Source organism: Sceloporus undulatus, chromosome 2 (assembly GCF_019175285.1).
Source record: "Sceloporus undulatus isolate JIND9_A2432 ecotype Alabama chromosome 2, SceUnd_v1.1, whole genome shotgun sequence".
Lineage (NCBI taxonomy): Eukaryota > Metazoa > Chordata > Lepidosauria > Squamata > Phrynosomatidae > Sceloporus > Sceloporus undulatus.
The window spans coordinates 136,358,684-136,374,380 of NC_056523.1; the positions used below are offsets into that span (position 1 = coordinate 136,358,684).

General features: G+C 41.9%; 1 long non-coding RNA gene and 1 other non-coding gene across 2 annotated transcripts; both read right to left on the reverse strand.

The window, feature by feature from the left end:
• Positions 1 to 2,956: 2,956 nt before the first annotated feature.
• LOC121923590 lies at positions 2,957 to 13,715 on the reverse strand. The gene is made up of 6 exons (XR_006102405.1): positions 13,625 to 13,715; positions 13,326 to 13,388; positions 10,295 to 10,443; positions 7,774 to 7,868; positions 5,291 to 5,476; positions 2,957 to 3,050 (listed from the first exon to the last, which is right to left on the reverse strand). It is a non-coding gene; the product is annotated as an uncharacterized LOC121923590 (long non-coding RNA).
• On the reverse strand, positions 10,518 to 10,600 carry LOC121924553. Its single transcript, XR_006102658.1, has one exon. It is a non-coding gene; the product is annotated as a small nucleolar RNA R38 (small nucleolar RNA).
• Positions 13,716 to 15,697: the final 1,982 nt, after the last annotated feature.

Genomic DNA, 15,697 nt, shown 5'->3' on the forward strand with positions numbered 1-15,697 from the left:
GGATCTGGTGCCTTTAAGATATTTAGGCTCTATTCCCAGCAATATTAGAATAAATAAATTATGTTCTAGAATTACTGAGCTGCTGAGACATATTAGCAGCTGTTATTAAGTAGATATAACTGTTAGTATTTGGTAATAGAGGTGAAATAATTAGGCCATTCTAGAACAGGGAGGTTGCAACCTCTTTTACACTGAACCCAGATGATGTCTGCCTCAGCATCCAAAGCAAGGACTGCAGGCTGTGGACACGGGAATCACTTCATTATCCAGAAACCAATAGCATCAAGTAGCAACTGAGTGCACAAAGCCTCTAGAAAGGTATTGAAAAAGGTGGGTGCGTTGTGACCTTTTGACTTCAGTACCTGAAACACAGGGTAAAATTCCCTCTCAGCTAATTAAACCACAATTAGCCACCCAAAAGCAAAGGAAGCAACACAGGTAACATTGGCCATATCAGAAAGGGTGTTTGCAAGATAATTAAGTGTAAATAGCAACCCAGAGATCAGTGGCAGGTCAGTTTTGTTCTGCGGGAAAGTGACAGTGGCTAGTGACAGACGGAGGGTTGAAGATGCACAATAAGGAAGGGGGGGTGTAATCTGAAACATTTTCCCACTTTGGATAATTGCATAAATGTTGAATGATCTTTTCTCCTTTGTGCATTCCTTTTGTCATGTGGGTGTGAGGCAACAGGGAGGAGAAAATGGACTCTTCTCCCCTATGGCTAAAGTTGAGTATAAAGTAGGGGGCAAGATAGTACACAGAAAGGAATGAGTGGCATGGGAGGAGGGGGCCAAGAGCTTTGAACCATTTGTGGGAATGGATGGGAGATGACAATCCTGGAGATTATGCCCTGTGCTTTGTGTCAAAAATAACCAAACACCCCAGGAATGGGCTGGGTGTTGGACATTTATAGCACATTACGCTACATTAAGAGCTGTAGCTCCATTTTATGGATTCTTAAGATCTGCAGTTCAATGAGGTCCTTAGGATTTTCTGGCAGAGAATTCCAACTATTTTAAGAAATTGCTACCCCAGGTTTCCAGAGGATGAAACCTTGGCAGTTAAAGTGGCATCAAAGTAGTGTATATACTCTTGGATCACCACAGTTGTTTTTTTCCTTAATAATTGGGCAAGAGCAAATGTTCCCTTAAATGTGATCAGGAGTCATCATGTGCTTATAAGAGCATAGCTGCTAAGAGTAATTTCCTGGTTCAAAGTTAATCTCTGCTACAAATACATCAGTTGTCACAGGCAAACCACTTGCTTTCAGAGTACCTCCCTCTCCACCCTAACTTGGCAGTGTAATGGTAACTTAACAGAGGTAAGGATTTTTGAGGTAACCTTGAAATGCCACCACCTCTCACAATACATGCATCATACCCAAAGTGCTATACAATAGTATAATGGAGGAGTACAACACCTGGCTTTAAAAAAAACTATTTTGATAATGGACTTGTTTCTTATTCTTCATGAGCTTAGTCTCCACAGTAGCCAGGAGGGTACTTTCCCCCTAGCAAATATACTATTCTGCACACCTGTGTCTTGGCGTGCAAAATATTTTGCAGTGCTCTGGCCTTGAATGGGCAATTAGTTCCATTAACTTTTCCAACTACCTGCCTCGATGGAAAATGAAACAGGTTTACTTTGGAATAGTGTCACTGGTACTTCCTGGTACTGGAAAGAGAAACCATGGAAAATTTAGAGCAAGCTTCCTCTTTATGCTCAGTTGGGAATCCTCTTGTGACTTACACTAGCATAACCTACACTAGTGGAAGTTCTTTTGGGGATACTGTGTTAAGGAGGTATGCACTACTTTCTTGTGCAACATTTTCCTCTGGCTGCCATATGGTGCTGGGGTACATCTCCACCTCCTGCTAAGCCAAACAGCCACAAGTTGGTTACTGGAGGAGACTGCACACAAACAGTTATCTCAACACTGCCAGCTGTTATCTTTCCAAACCTCCAACGCAAGTACACTGGTTAATCTTTACACTTTGCCAGTCTCCAATAAAACCCTGACCACTGGGTATACCCTTTCCCATGAAAGCACCAGTCTCTGCCCCAAAGATCCAACTGCTACATTTTTTGCCATCTCATTGTTCTGATTCTAGTAAACTGCATTTTTGCTCTTTTGTGTGTGTACAAATGTGGCTGCGTGAATAGACAGGCACATACATCTGCCTACATTTTGGGCTTTCCTGCATGGTGATGATGGCATGTATACAAGAATTGTCCTAATGTCTGCACTTCAACATTTTACCACTAGTGCTGTGCAAATGTTAAGCAGGAATATTACTGATGTTACTAGAGCAGTGTTTCTCAGTGTTTTGAACATCACCTCTCAGAATACCTGGCCATTTGTCAAGCTGGGGTTTCTGGGAGATGAAGCCCAAAACACCTGAAACACCAAGGATTGATCATACTCCAACCAGTTTTCCACTCTTAGTTTTCTACACAAAATCATAGATTTATTCCAAATCTATGCCATCTTTGCACCACACGCACAGGCCAATCATCTTGTAGATGAAACGGTTTCAACATTTAACTGCATCAATCATTTTAAAAGGTGGCCTAGTTTGACTCTGGCAAGAATATTTAATTTATTTTTTAAAATGTATAAGTTACTCAACAGTGTACTAAAAGGAAAAAAAAATTCCCCCCTTCAGATTTATTATTTTTGTTTATTGAAGAACTGCAATCAAGTCTCTTGCAGGGTCTTCATAGCTACCACTTTCTAAATGTGTTTGAGCATCAGGATCTTGGAGAGGGATTACTCTGTGATAGCCTGCTTGTAAGATATCCTCCCCTTGGATTCCAACTAGCACCAATGCTTGCTTCATTCTGGCACAAAGCTGGAACCCTTTTTTGGTGAAAACCCTTAGGGCCTAAAAATAATTTAATCTGAATTTGTAGAGCTACATGCTTTTAATGAGATAAAAGACTGCACATACAGGTCTTTCTGATCAATTTGCTTTATTGTTAAATGCACACGGGGAAAACGTGGCAGGATGGCCCCATATTTCCAGGCACTTCTGGTTAAAAATGAGCACCTATAAAGGGGAAAAGATAGTGGAATTAAGAGAAACAGCACTGAACACAAGGGCATTGTCAAGCAGGAAGTGGACAGCTAAACATTCAAATTTGATCTTTTTAAAGGCACCACGAATTAAGATAAACATATCAAATGCTAAAGACAATCACAGGGCGCAGTGGTTGGCTCCCTATTGGCTTATTAACCTCCGGAGGCATCTGGAACCTGGCTGCTGTTGGCAACAAAATGCCAGACTAGATGAGATGGAACCTTGTTATGTACCTAACTTAGTCCAACCTCTGCTGATGCAACTGTGCCATTCAGCTGCTCTGGCCATGCTTTACAACACAAAAAAGGAGAAAAGGAAATCAAGCTGACTTGTCAGCAGCATCCTATGGAGTGCTCATTCATAGATAGCTGAGATTAATAGACCCCCCCCCCCCCCGTAACAAAACACAACTGGACCAAAACAAGGAGCCTCATTGTAAGTGTGATACACAACATATAACTTTTAATTTCTGGAATACAAACTTTACTAAATAGATTATCAGCAGTCAAACAGGGACCACATCATTTTTGTACAAAAATGAGACACCAAAACTCCAAGTGGGAATAGGACACATCAGGGACCATTGTGAAACTGAAATTAAATATTTTGAGACACGAGGCCTGAAGTGTGTGGTCAAGAGGGACAATGGAAACTCACCATGAACTAGCCCACAACAGGGAAATGTGTGGCCCCAGTGGGGGCAGAGATAGGAGTTGGAGTACACAATCTGGTGACCATGCATTCCACTTTCCTAGGCTAGTCTATCTACAATACGATACAGTGGGCATTCTACATTCACTGGGCTAGGCGTGCAAGTTCTTGGTGGAAGTGGGAAATGACAAATTAAAAAAAAAACCACATTTTTTTTTTTTACCTAAGAGAACACCTCTCTAGGAGTCTCTAGTCCTCCAAGTCAATTCTATTGTCAAGATCTGCAAGAAGTTGATCATGAAATTGCACTGGAGGACCTAGAAATACCTAGGGAAGCGTTCTCTCCAGGTCTTCTAGTGTGACTTTTGGCAGAAGTTGACAACAGAGTCACACTGGAGGACCTAGAGATTCCTAGAGAGAACATATTAATAAAATCCGCAAAAATCAAAGCTGCAAATGTGGAGGGCCAACTGCACTGCATTTTGTGGAATTAAGTTTTATTTTCAGCAGTGGAAAAAAAAGAAGCTAGTCCACACTACAAATAATAACCGTTCTACACTGCTGAAAAGTATTCCATTCTTATGGTTATAAAGGTAAAGGTTTTCCATTGACAGAAATGTCCAGTCGTACCTGACTGTAGGGGATGGTGCTCATCTCCATTACTAAGCTGAAGAGCCTGCGTTGTCCAAAGATGATTCCGGTGGTCATGTGGTCAGCATGACTGCACCAAACGCTGTTATCTTCCCACCAAAGTGGTACCTATTCACTTGCATGCTTTCAAACTGCCAGGTTGGCAGAAGCTGGGACTAGTGATGGGAGCTCACCTCATCATGAGGCCCTTGAGCCTCAAACTGTCAACCTTCTGACCTTATGATAATCAGAACTGACATTTTAACATCTAAGACACCGCATCAGGTTACAAAATGAAACACTTTTAATAAAATGTGAAGTCAAATCCTCCAGATTAAAAAAATGGATTTGACTGGAAAGAAATAAATCAGTTTCTTTTTATTCATGCATTTGAGTTTTGCCATGCCCCTTTCCTTTTTAAAAAATGTTTCATAATCAATGTGTATGAAAGAATTAAAAACACTCAAAATGTTGCCTTGGCTTTATATTCCAAGCCCATCAATTCTTTTGTTGTTTATCCAATCTCAAGAGTTAGCAGACCTTCATTCTTCAATATATTCCATGCCTCGCCTAAACAACCCTGAGACTGTGCCAATAATGTGATATTTAAGACACCCACACATGGCACAACAAAAGCAATTATGTGCAGAACATTACTGCAAGTTATTTGCATCAAACAAAGACTCTGCTTAACACTTGCCACACTTCCATCTGAAAAATAATTGCGCATGTAGGGACATGCACACAGAAGGTTTCTGCCCACTTACCTACAGTATGATATCTGCTGGGCAGAAAGTTTGGTTAACAGTCATGGATTTTTCAAAATGAAATACTGGGGGCTGGGGGCGAGGGGTAACACTGTCCATATTCTGAAAGTAGGTGTTTAAATTATCAAATATCCAGTAAGAGGTATGGGGCATACTACTTACTAGAGAATGGATGAGCAACTTGCAGTCCCCAAATCCCTTGGACATGCTGTGTAACCGGAGAAACAGAAATCCCTCTAGAATTAATAGTTCCAAGGATGTTCCACTGTCATATAGGATGTGACATCATTCTATCATGTAGTGCTGGTCCTCTTCCTCCCCACATCTCTTTCCATCTCTAAGCCAGGACTGCAAGAGATCACAAAGAATGAGGTGATCAAGAAAAGGTGTTTTACCAGCAAGGAAACAATAATCTCTTGCTATAGCCATGAAGCTAAAAGACAGCTCTATACTCACCTCCTCCCACCCCTAACCATATACAGTGGTACCTCGGGATACGAAATACCCAGGTTACAAAATTTCCGGGATACGAAAAAATCCCATAGGAAATAATTGTTCCGGGTTACGAATGTTTTTTCGGGTTACGAAAAAAATTTTGGTGCTTTTTTCGGCTTTTTCGCACGGAATCGCGGCTTTTCCCCATTAGCGCCTATGGCATTTCGGCTTACGAAGGCTTTTCGGGTTACGAAAGCGGCCGCGGAACGAATTAATTTCGTAACCCGAGGAAGCACTGTATATACAAACTATATTTCATGAAACCCTATGAAATTTCAATAGCTTGCCAGGGGGTTCTGAACAAAATGATCAGCAATGATTTATACACATAGACACACAAATGTTCATCTGGAGTGATAGGGACATCCATGAGATCTGAGCAGCACTTCCTATTACAGTTGGTGCTCCTAGAATATCCTTCAGAATCTTCTTCCATCTTCAAGAATTCGGTGACAACCAAATTGATATGCTAAAAGTGGCCTGATGGTACGGTTTTTGGTTGTTGGAACAGGCACAGGAAGCTACTTTATACCAAACCCAGATCACTGGTTATTCTAGCCCAGTATTGTCTGTTCTGATTGGGAACATCTCTCCAGGATCACAGGTATCTACTATCCTTTCACTGACCTAAGAGTTCTCGAAGATCAGCAATGAGATACAGAAAAAATTATCTTGAATCTTTACTTCTGCACTTTTTTCCTCCAAAAGGTAATATACAGAAACAACTGTAGGCAGTATACGGGAAAAGGTGTGTCAGCACTGCACTGCACCCAAAAACAAATCCATCAATTTGCATCTTAAATCAGTGACACAGGTCCAAACCAGACTTCAGAAATAATCCAGTTTGAGACCATTTTAACTTCCCTGAATTAATGCTAGGCAATTCTGGGAACTGTAGTTTTGTGAGACATTTAACCCCGGTGGCACAGTGGTTAAATGCCTGTACTGCAGCTACTCACTCAAAACCATAAGGTTGCGACTGCGAGTTCAAGACGCAGGCTTGCATCCTTCCGAGGTAGCTAAAATGAGTACCCAGATTGGTGGGGGCAAATTAGCTTACAGTTGTAAATGAAGCTTGTTTGTTTTGTTTCTCTGACAGAGAGCTCTGATATCACAATAAACTACAATTCCCAGGATTCCCTAGGACTAAGGCAGGGCAGTTAAAGTGGTCTCAAACTGGATTGTTTCTGCAGTGTGTTTTGGACCAAAGTTAAAAGACTCATGGCTAGAAAAGGTAAACCACCTGTTGAATGCTGCCTCCCACACACCTGGAGAAAGATAGAATGATTCCATCTCATTTGTATCATTTTAGTGTAATTAAGTAATTGCTATCCAAGACAACTGTGAGAAAGAAAAAAAAGGAAAAGCCTCAGTTGATACTCATTTTCCCCTCATAGCTGAGATTTCAGACAGGGATAACATCACATCACAGGCTTCCAAAAGATTGACTGAGAGAAACAAATTAACAGTAGATCAGTCACTGAAGTCCTAAGCTGATCAATCTTTGTACTTATTGCCAATTATTTTTATTTATTACAAATATATCCCAATTTAACTCTATCTAAGGTAGGATAGAGTATTACACACACACACACATCCTTTTTTTTCCTCCTCACAATTCTGTCAGGCAGTTAAGTCTGAAAGACACTGACTCACCCAAGGTTACTCAGAATACTTGAGATGTTGGGTCTCCTACTCCTTGTGCAAGACATCAACATCCACACCATCTGACTCTCACAATATATACAGCACATTAAGGGCTCTGAAAATATGGATTCAACCAACTGTGGACTCAAAATGTTTGAAAAACAAAAACAAAAGTAGAAGAGATCTAATAAAGCAAGTGCCCTTATATAGAGGGAGAAGAAAGGAACTCAAATCACCCTCACTCAGTGACTCTCCCGCTCACTTGCACAGCCTGGCAACACACTGGCTGCCAGGTGTGCATTGTTCAGGCTCCTCTACCTCTAGGAAGCTTGAAGACTGTGCACCCGTCAGCCAGGGCTTGCTACTGCCTCCACTGCTCTCCTACGCCATTTTAAATAAGCAACTTTGGCATTCATGTTTTTTAGTATCTGCATGGGGTCTTGGAACAAAACCCTATAGATATGGCAGGCCCACTGAACAGACATAGAGGGTATGGTCATTACCTCTGACACAATCCAATGGAAAACAATCATTGTGTTCAAACTAGATAGATGTTATTTCTGAAGTGCACCTCCAAATGCAGGTAATGATCTGTTCTCTGTGGACCCAAAAACATTTATTTCATTTATTAAAATATACACCATTTCAAGTTATTTTTTTCTTAAACAGCAAAGTTTTTAAAAAATAGAGACCTGACATTATAGATGAATTTTTAAAGAAAGAAAAGTCCAATCTGAAGGAGAATGGATCTTACTACGTAATTTAAAAATGGTTAGTACTCGTGACAACTTAACCATTCTGTGCATAAGATCTTTACTAGTATCATTACTTTGTTACAAGAACAGTCACAAAGTCAGTACCAACAATTACACTGCAAAAATTCATTTCAAATGACTTCACTAGCCTTACATTATTTACATGCCCCTGGAATAAGCAAGACATTTGAGGAATTAAGATATTCATTTGACTGGGAATGCTAGCAGCAAGGTTTATTCATTTCAAACACAAGAATTGTGTGTGATTCAATGTACATTTAAAGACATTCTATAGCTTATTCAAATCCAGTATTGTCTAGCTATTTGGGGCTGAAACTCCCATCATTCCCTTTCCACTGGCCATGCTTGCAGCAGCTTTCTAGAATTGCAGCCCCAAACACCCAGAGAGCACCACATTGATAAGGGCTGCTCTAGCATGTATATCTACATCATGAAAAATCTAAAAACTATCTCATATTCTTGAGGGGATTTACTCACTTACTGAACCCACCCTCTATGTCTGCAACATACATATTGGTTTACTTCAGACATAACAGGAAGCCATGGTTTCTTGCTGCTTGAATCAGCCATGGTGAGCTTCAAGTTTGCATTTTTCCAATCTGTTTTCCAGTCATAAGTAGTTCAGCTGTGTTTTTAAACAAGCCAGTTTCAATTACATCCAAAACAAAGTAACTTATCAGTCATTTAAAAGGGGGTGTTTCCTGTGTATTTGTATGCAGCTTTTTCATGCAGCAACAAACTACAGTTTCCCATTACATTTAAACTAGGTTTTAAACTCCTTTAGAAAAATAAATTTGGACATTTGAAAAACGGTTACAAATCAGTTTACCATCTGCCATCCCCATCTGGGTTCATCACAGCTTTCTTCTCAGGATCAAACTAGACGTGACTTTGAGCACATTTCTGAATTGTGTGCTTGTGTCTGGCTATATCCTTGTTTACCAAGAGCAGCTGCAGGACCAGAGAGGGAGGGGGTTCACCCTTTCCCCACATCATTCCCCCATTGGAAAACTCTCCCCTAAAAACCCTGAACCAACCAACAAAAAGCCTATGTGCCACAATTTTACAATGATTAAAATTAGGGGAAACACCAGCTAATGGAGTGGGTAATATTTTGGCAGGAACATGGCTGAAGATCTTCCATACACACACACTTCTTAGCTGTGTTTTGTAAACAAAGCAGCAGCTAATAGCAAGCACACAATTAAAAATGTACTTGAAGTCATATCTTCATTTGGCCTTCACTACACCCCCCAAATGAGTTTAGATGGTAGTCTGCTACACTCAACAACCCACTGTTTGCCATCTGGATCATTTACCCCTGATAGAGACTTATGATTAAGAGCAGCAATCATATAACACAACAAATGCCTATTTCATTTTCCTTGCTTCAGGGCATTCAACAGTGTGCCTCAAGAAAAAAAAATACACCTTTTACAGGAAATCATCTTTCACCTTAAAAACAAAACCAAATGTTTCAGATGTAGGCAACCCAAAAGCCATGTTAACAGGAACAATGGGGTCTTTATTGAATTTCAACTTTTGTTCTGATTTCAGGCTATGCTTTTAGCTCTCAAGATCAGAGAGATATGGTTGCTGGGGAAAGTAGAGAAGAAGCAAAGAGCTGCTTTCCAAATTTACTGGGCTTACTTTCAAGAATTCCTTTTCATGGCTTGCTTTGTCCTAATGCAGTTAATGAGAAAATGTGGAACCCCCCCCCCCAAAAGCACCATTTTCTGTTTGCTAGGGTGAGCACACTTCAGTGGTCTGAGAGGTTTGTGCATTTTATAGACTGATTTTTACAAACTTTTGTAAACCCATAAACTTTAATAATGAATAAATGTTGCCTTGTCTCACATGCTATTTAATAGGTTGGGTTAATCTCATCTTTTTGCTCAATCAGCCTGTTCCTTTGTGCTTTCTCTGTGTGTTAAGCTTTGCAAAGGACAAAGACACCAATCCTTCAGACAGACTTTTGCACAAATTGCAAAAAAACACATGAGACAAAACTCTCACAAGCTCAGAGAATCCTCATCAACTTGTCTCAGAGCATTGAGATGGCCTGTTTTAACCAAAGGCTCACCAACTGCAAGGTTTTTTTCACATTCCTACTTCCCAGTATCAACAGTGTGCAGCTGCCATGCTGTAGTCACACAAAGAGCCTGTGTTTGCTGCTGGGGCAGTCAGACTCACTGGATGCTATGTATGTGTTACCCTTAAGAGGCTAAAAAAGCAGGAGCAGACTCACCACTGGGTAAACAAATCATGAATATGTGGCTGACACAGACTTCATCTTCTTGGCGAAAGGAATTTGCTGTGTTTTCATGTTAACGTGATGAAATGTTACATCTTCATGACTGCCTGTCTTGGTATGTCTGTCAGAGAGGGACATGTAGCCTAAGAAGAGAACAGGCAGTGTCAGCAACAACTGTACACATAAACTATGTGACACAATTCAGATTTTCCTGAAGCTGAGCTTTCAGAATACACAACTCCACAAGCAGAAAGATTCTCCTTTTCAGACAGGGATAACTTTGTATCATCACTAGCTCAGCTTCATACAATCTGGACCAACAGCCCACACCAAAATGAAAGTTTTGCTCTAGCCACTAAATATTAATCTCTCATCCCAGTACTGACACCCAGTGGACACTACACAAAACCTCAGCATTTTAATGGGAAGTGGCTATGGGACAACCTTGTTGCTCTCCAGTCAACACACCCTTGAGCTGTTTTATGTTACAGACATATCTGTTAATAAAGCCTCTGACAAAAACATTTCCCTTTACAGTCTTTTTCTGCCAACTCAGTCCCTCCTCTTTTTCTCCTATCTAGTTGGAAGATTTGGCACTGGGAGTGCAGTGAATGACTGCAAAAACAGACATTCAAACCTTATTGAACAAAATTTTAAGCTGTTGCTGTCACTAGCACAACCTCTCCCCACGTATTACTCTTCCTACCTTTATCTGATTTACATTTCTTTCCTGAAGGACTACATAATGCTCTAAATCAGTTTAAATGACTAATGAGAAAACATCTATTTAATCATCCTTTAAACAGAAATACATTATTGTTTGTTGTTGTGTGCCTTGTTCAAAGGAGGTTGGCCACTGCCTTCTTCTGAGACTGAGTGTGACTTGCATAAGGTCATCCGGTGGGTTTCACGGACAAGCTGGGAATCGAACCCTGGCCTCCAGAGGCATAGTCCAACACTCAAACCACTACACCACACTACCTTAATGCATATGAATTTCATTACAAGGCAGCACACACTAAGTAATTTTTCAGATTCATTTTCAATTCACCAAAAAATGGAATCCCTTGCATTTAAATCCAGACTTCTCCCCCTTGTTCTTATCTACTCCATCTGTCTCTTCGTTTGCTTTCTCCACCTATGTACTTAGAGAGGCAAGGCCTTAAGAGAGTACATACAGTGCACCCGCAGCTTTTGGCATAAGCTGAAAGCTGCACCGGAAAAGCCCCTCGTGCGCCCCGGAAGAAGTAATTGGGCACGTGCACACATGCGCCACTACACACCCCGGCCACAAGCCCTATTACTTCTAATGGGGCTCCAGCACACACGGATTTCCCCTTATGCAGAGGGATCCGGAACAGATTCCTGTGTAAGGGGAGGGTCCACTGTACTTCATGTACATGACCTGTAGAATAGGACTGGTTATCTCCTATCTCCATAAATTGCTGTTAACATAGAATGCACCCAAACTGCGATGAAATAAAGAAGTTTGACACCACTTTAACTGGCATGACTCCATCCTGTAACTTGAAATTTGGTGAGGCATTCAGCCTGGCTTGTCTGGGGATTGTAGTTCAGTGAGGGCTAAGAGCTCTCTGGCTGAGAATTCTAAATGCCCCTCCATAAACTGCAAATCCCAGAATGCAACAGGGGGCAACCAGAGCAGTCAAAGTGGAATAGCAGCACTATAAGAGCCTAGTGTGGTAATCTACCTTTGGCCTAGGCTCCTACCAACTGCTATAAAAATTATGAAATCTGTTTTTATTAATGAAACCATTAATGACCATTATTTTTTTAAAACTCAGATTTTGATCAACCCTTCAATAAAAGCTTGATTATAGTAACCGAATACCATTCCTTTCATTCAGATACTGATATCAGTCCACAACATCTAGACAGAACACCAGTTACAAGATCAGCAAATCCTAGATAGAAGGCAAAAGAGTTTCACAGGCAAACAAGACACAGCCATTTTGCTGGATGCTCTACTCTATGCCTTCAGATACAGTTATGCTGCTTTAAACTCAGAACTAGTTTAAAGTCACACTCCCTCAGCCTCAGGGGAAGGCAACGGCAAACTTCCTATGAACAAATCTTGCCACACAAACCCAAAATCTTCTTAGGGTCACCATAAATTAGAAATGACATTAGAGGATGGGGGTCACCTGGCTTAAGAAGACTGCCAGGACTCCATCCTACTGGATCCTGGGATTTGTAGTTTAGTGAGGCACCAGAGCTCTCTGACAAGCCAGGCTGAATGTGTTACCAAATTTCAAGTAAAAAGACTACAGGTGAAAGGGATCTAGGAGTTCTAGCAGCCCACAAGTTGAACATGAGTCAACAGTGTGATGCACCAGCTAAAAAGGCCAATGCAATTCTAGGCTGCATCTATGGAAGTATAGCATCTGTAGGTCAAAGAAAGTAATACTGTAGTGCCACTCTATTCTGCTTTGTTTAGGCCTTGCTTGGAATAATGTATTTAGTTCTGGGCACCACATTCAAAAAGTATGTTGACAAGTTGGAGCGTGTCCAAGGGAGGGCAAACAAAATGGTGAAGGGTCTGGGAACCATGCTCTGTAAAGAGAGACTTAGGTTGCTGGGGATGTTTAGCCTGGAGAAGAGAAGGTTAAGAGGTGATATGATAGCCCTGTTTAAATATTTGTAGGGATGTCATATTGAGGAGGGAGCAAGCTTGTTTTCTGCTGCTCCAGAGAACAGGACCCAGAACAATGGATGCAAGCTACAGGAGAAGAGATTCCAGCTCAACATTAGGAAGAACTTCCTGAGAGTAAGGGCTGTTCGACAGTGGAACACACTCTTTCCTGGGAGTGTAGTAGAGTCTCCTTCCTTAGAGGTCTTTAAGCAGAGGCTGGATGGCCATCTGTCAATGGGGATGCTTTGATTGGGAGTTCCTGCATGGCAGAATAAAGGGGTTGGACTGGATCAGGGCCCTTGAGGTTTCTTCCAACTCTATGAAGGCACATAACAGCTAAGTTCCCTCGCCCCTTTAAAACTATATACTCACTGCGAGGCCTTCCCCAGAAGGTAGCCATGGGAGTCCTCTCCTCTTTTCCTCTCCCAGAGGGACCTGCAAAAAGGAAGGCAAACTGAGCAAGGCCGTTCCTGCAAACGTCACACACACATACAAAAGAGGGAGGCAAGAGAAGCGACACGTTATATCCCGACTAGAATAGACGAAAGGCAACAAATAATGTCCCCTGGCGACGCACAAGGCCTCCCAGGGCAAGAGCCACCGCCCCATGGCGCCTTAAAGGTGAGCGCCGCAGAGGATGGCAACAGATTCTACAAACAGGGCCCGCTTACCCTCAGCGCCGCCATTTTCGACCTCTGCCAACGATGGAAAGGGGAAAGCGCACTGCGCCTGCGCAAACTGGGAGCCTTGCGCCAGCCAAGGTCTCATTCTCGCGAGACCAAAGGGCTCACTGGGGGTTGTAGTTTAAACACAACCTGTTTATTGGCCCTGCTTATATACTTGCCAGGATTTTCTTCTAGTGTTTGCCCTGGTCTGTAGGCGAAAGTTTACCAATCTTAAATTTAAATTATGGCAATTTATGAGCTGCAGAAAATAATCCAGTTCGAGACCATTTTAAGTGCCATGGCTCAGTGCTGTGGAATTCTGGGATATGTAGTTTTGGGAGGCATGTAGCATTCTCTGTCAGAGAACTCTGGTGTCACAACAAACTACAAATCCCAGGATTCCACACCAGAGCCATGGCAGTTAAAGCGGTATCAAACTGAATTATTGTCTGCAGTGTGGACACATAATCTCACCTTCTTTAACAATCACATTTTCCCAAAAAGATGCAGTCTAAAATAAAGTGAGCTCCCATATAAGTTTAAGAAGACTGACTTTGGAGGGAGAGTGTTTTAAGACAGGGTGACCAGAGGTCCTCTTTTTCCAGGGCATGTCCTCCATTTCAACCCTCTGTCCAGGAGGAATTTTTTAAATGGCTGCTATTCGAAGCATGATGAAGAAGCAAGACTTTATATTTCTATCAGTGTTTTCAGCTTTTATTTTGGCATTTTGACATTTTTCTTGAATGTTCTGCATATCGTCGTGCCTTGTCCTCTTTCACGGTGGGGACATCTGGCCATCCTGATTTAAGACTGTGGGGCTGAGCAGAGTGGAGGGAACAGGAAAACATGGGCCAACAAGGCCATACTTTCCTGGGCCCAGTGCTCCTCACTTGGGTCGGTCCCGGGTGTTCACACCCACGACTGGCACGTACGCCCCACCTTGCCTTGCCATTGCTTTCACTCAGAAGACCCCTGCCTCATTGCCATGTCTGACATGGAAATGGGATGCCTGGCCACATAGGTTCAGCCAGGCACCACGTTTCTATGTCAGACATGGTGATGTGGGGTGGGTGGGTATGTGCTTAAACAGCCCAGTTTTGCCATGGAGTTTCCTAGAAACACAACAGAAAACCAGGGGCAAATTACCCTGGGGTAAAGGCTGTTTGGAGAGCCAGTGTGGTGCAATGGTTTGAGTGTTGGCTATAAATCTGGAGAACGGTTCAAATCCCATGTCAGCCATGTAATGTAAACCCAAGGGTGACCTTGGGCAAGTCACACTCAGCCCCAGAGGATGGCAATGGCAAACTCCCTCTGAAGAAATTTACTGGGCCATGAAACCCACTGGGTGACCTTGGGCAAGTCACATGCTCTCAGCCTCAGCCTCAGGGGGAAGGCAATGGCAAAACTCCTCTGAACAAATCTTGCCAAGAAAACCCCATGATAGGTTTACTTTAGGGTCACCATAAGATCAAAGCAAAGACACACAACAACAAACAAGGCTGTTTTATTAAGATGATTAACCATTTATTAAGCTGAGGCTTAATCAGGTTAATTAAGTCGGCGATTAATCTGAGGCTATTGTACTTTGGCCACATCGTGAGGAGGCATGACTCACTGGAAAAACAATAATGCTAGGAAAGATGGAGGGAAATAGAAAGAGAGGAAGGCTGCATGCTAGATGAGATGTATGGACTCTTATTAAGGAAGTCACAGGTATGACTTTGCAGGACCTAGGGACTTTATCACATGGAAGAAAATTGGAAGTTTAAATGGAGTTTATCCCGTGACAATCATGCTGTTATTATTAAATCGCAATTAAAATTTTCAGTCACAGCGCGAGAAAAACACCAAAACCATGATCCAGTACTAAGGACTGGAGTGCAGCTTTGGTGCAACTTCTGGACTCTTAGTACACATGCATCATTTAAACAGCATCCCTCCAATGTGACCCGAAGCAACTTTATTTTGACCTGTCTATATGGGGCCAAAGCCCCTAAACACTAAACAGAGCAGTGGAAAATAGGGAGTCTTTGAGATGTCTTATTCACAGGGTCACCATGAGTAGAATTCAACTCAAAG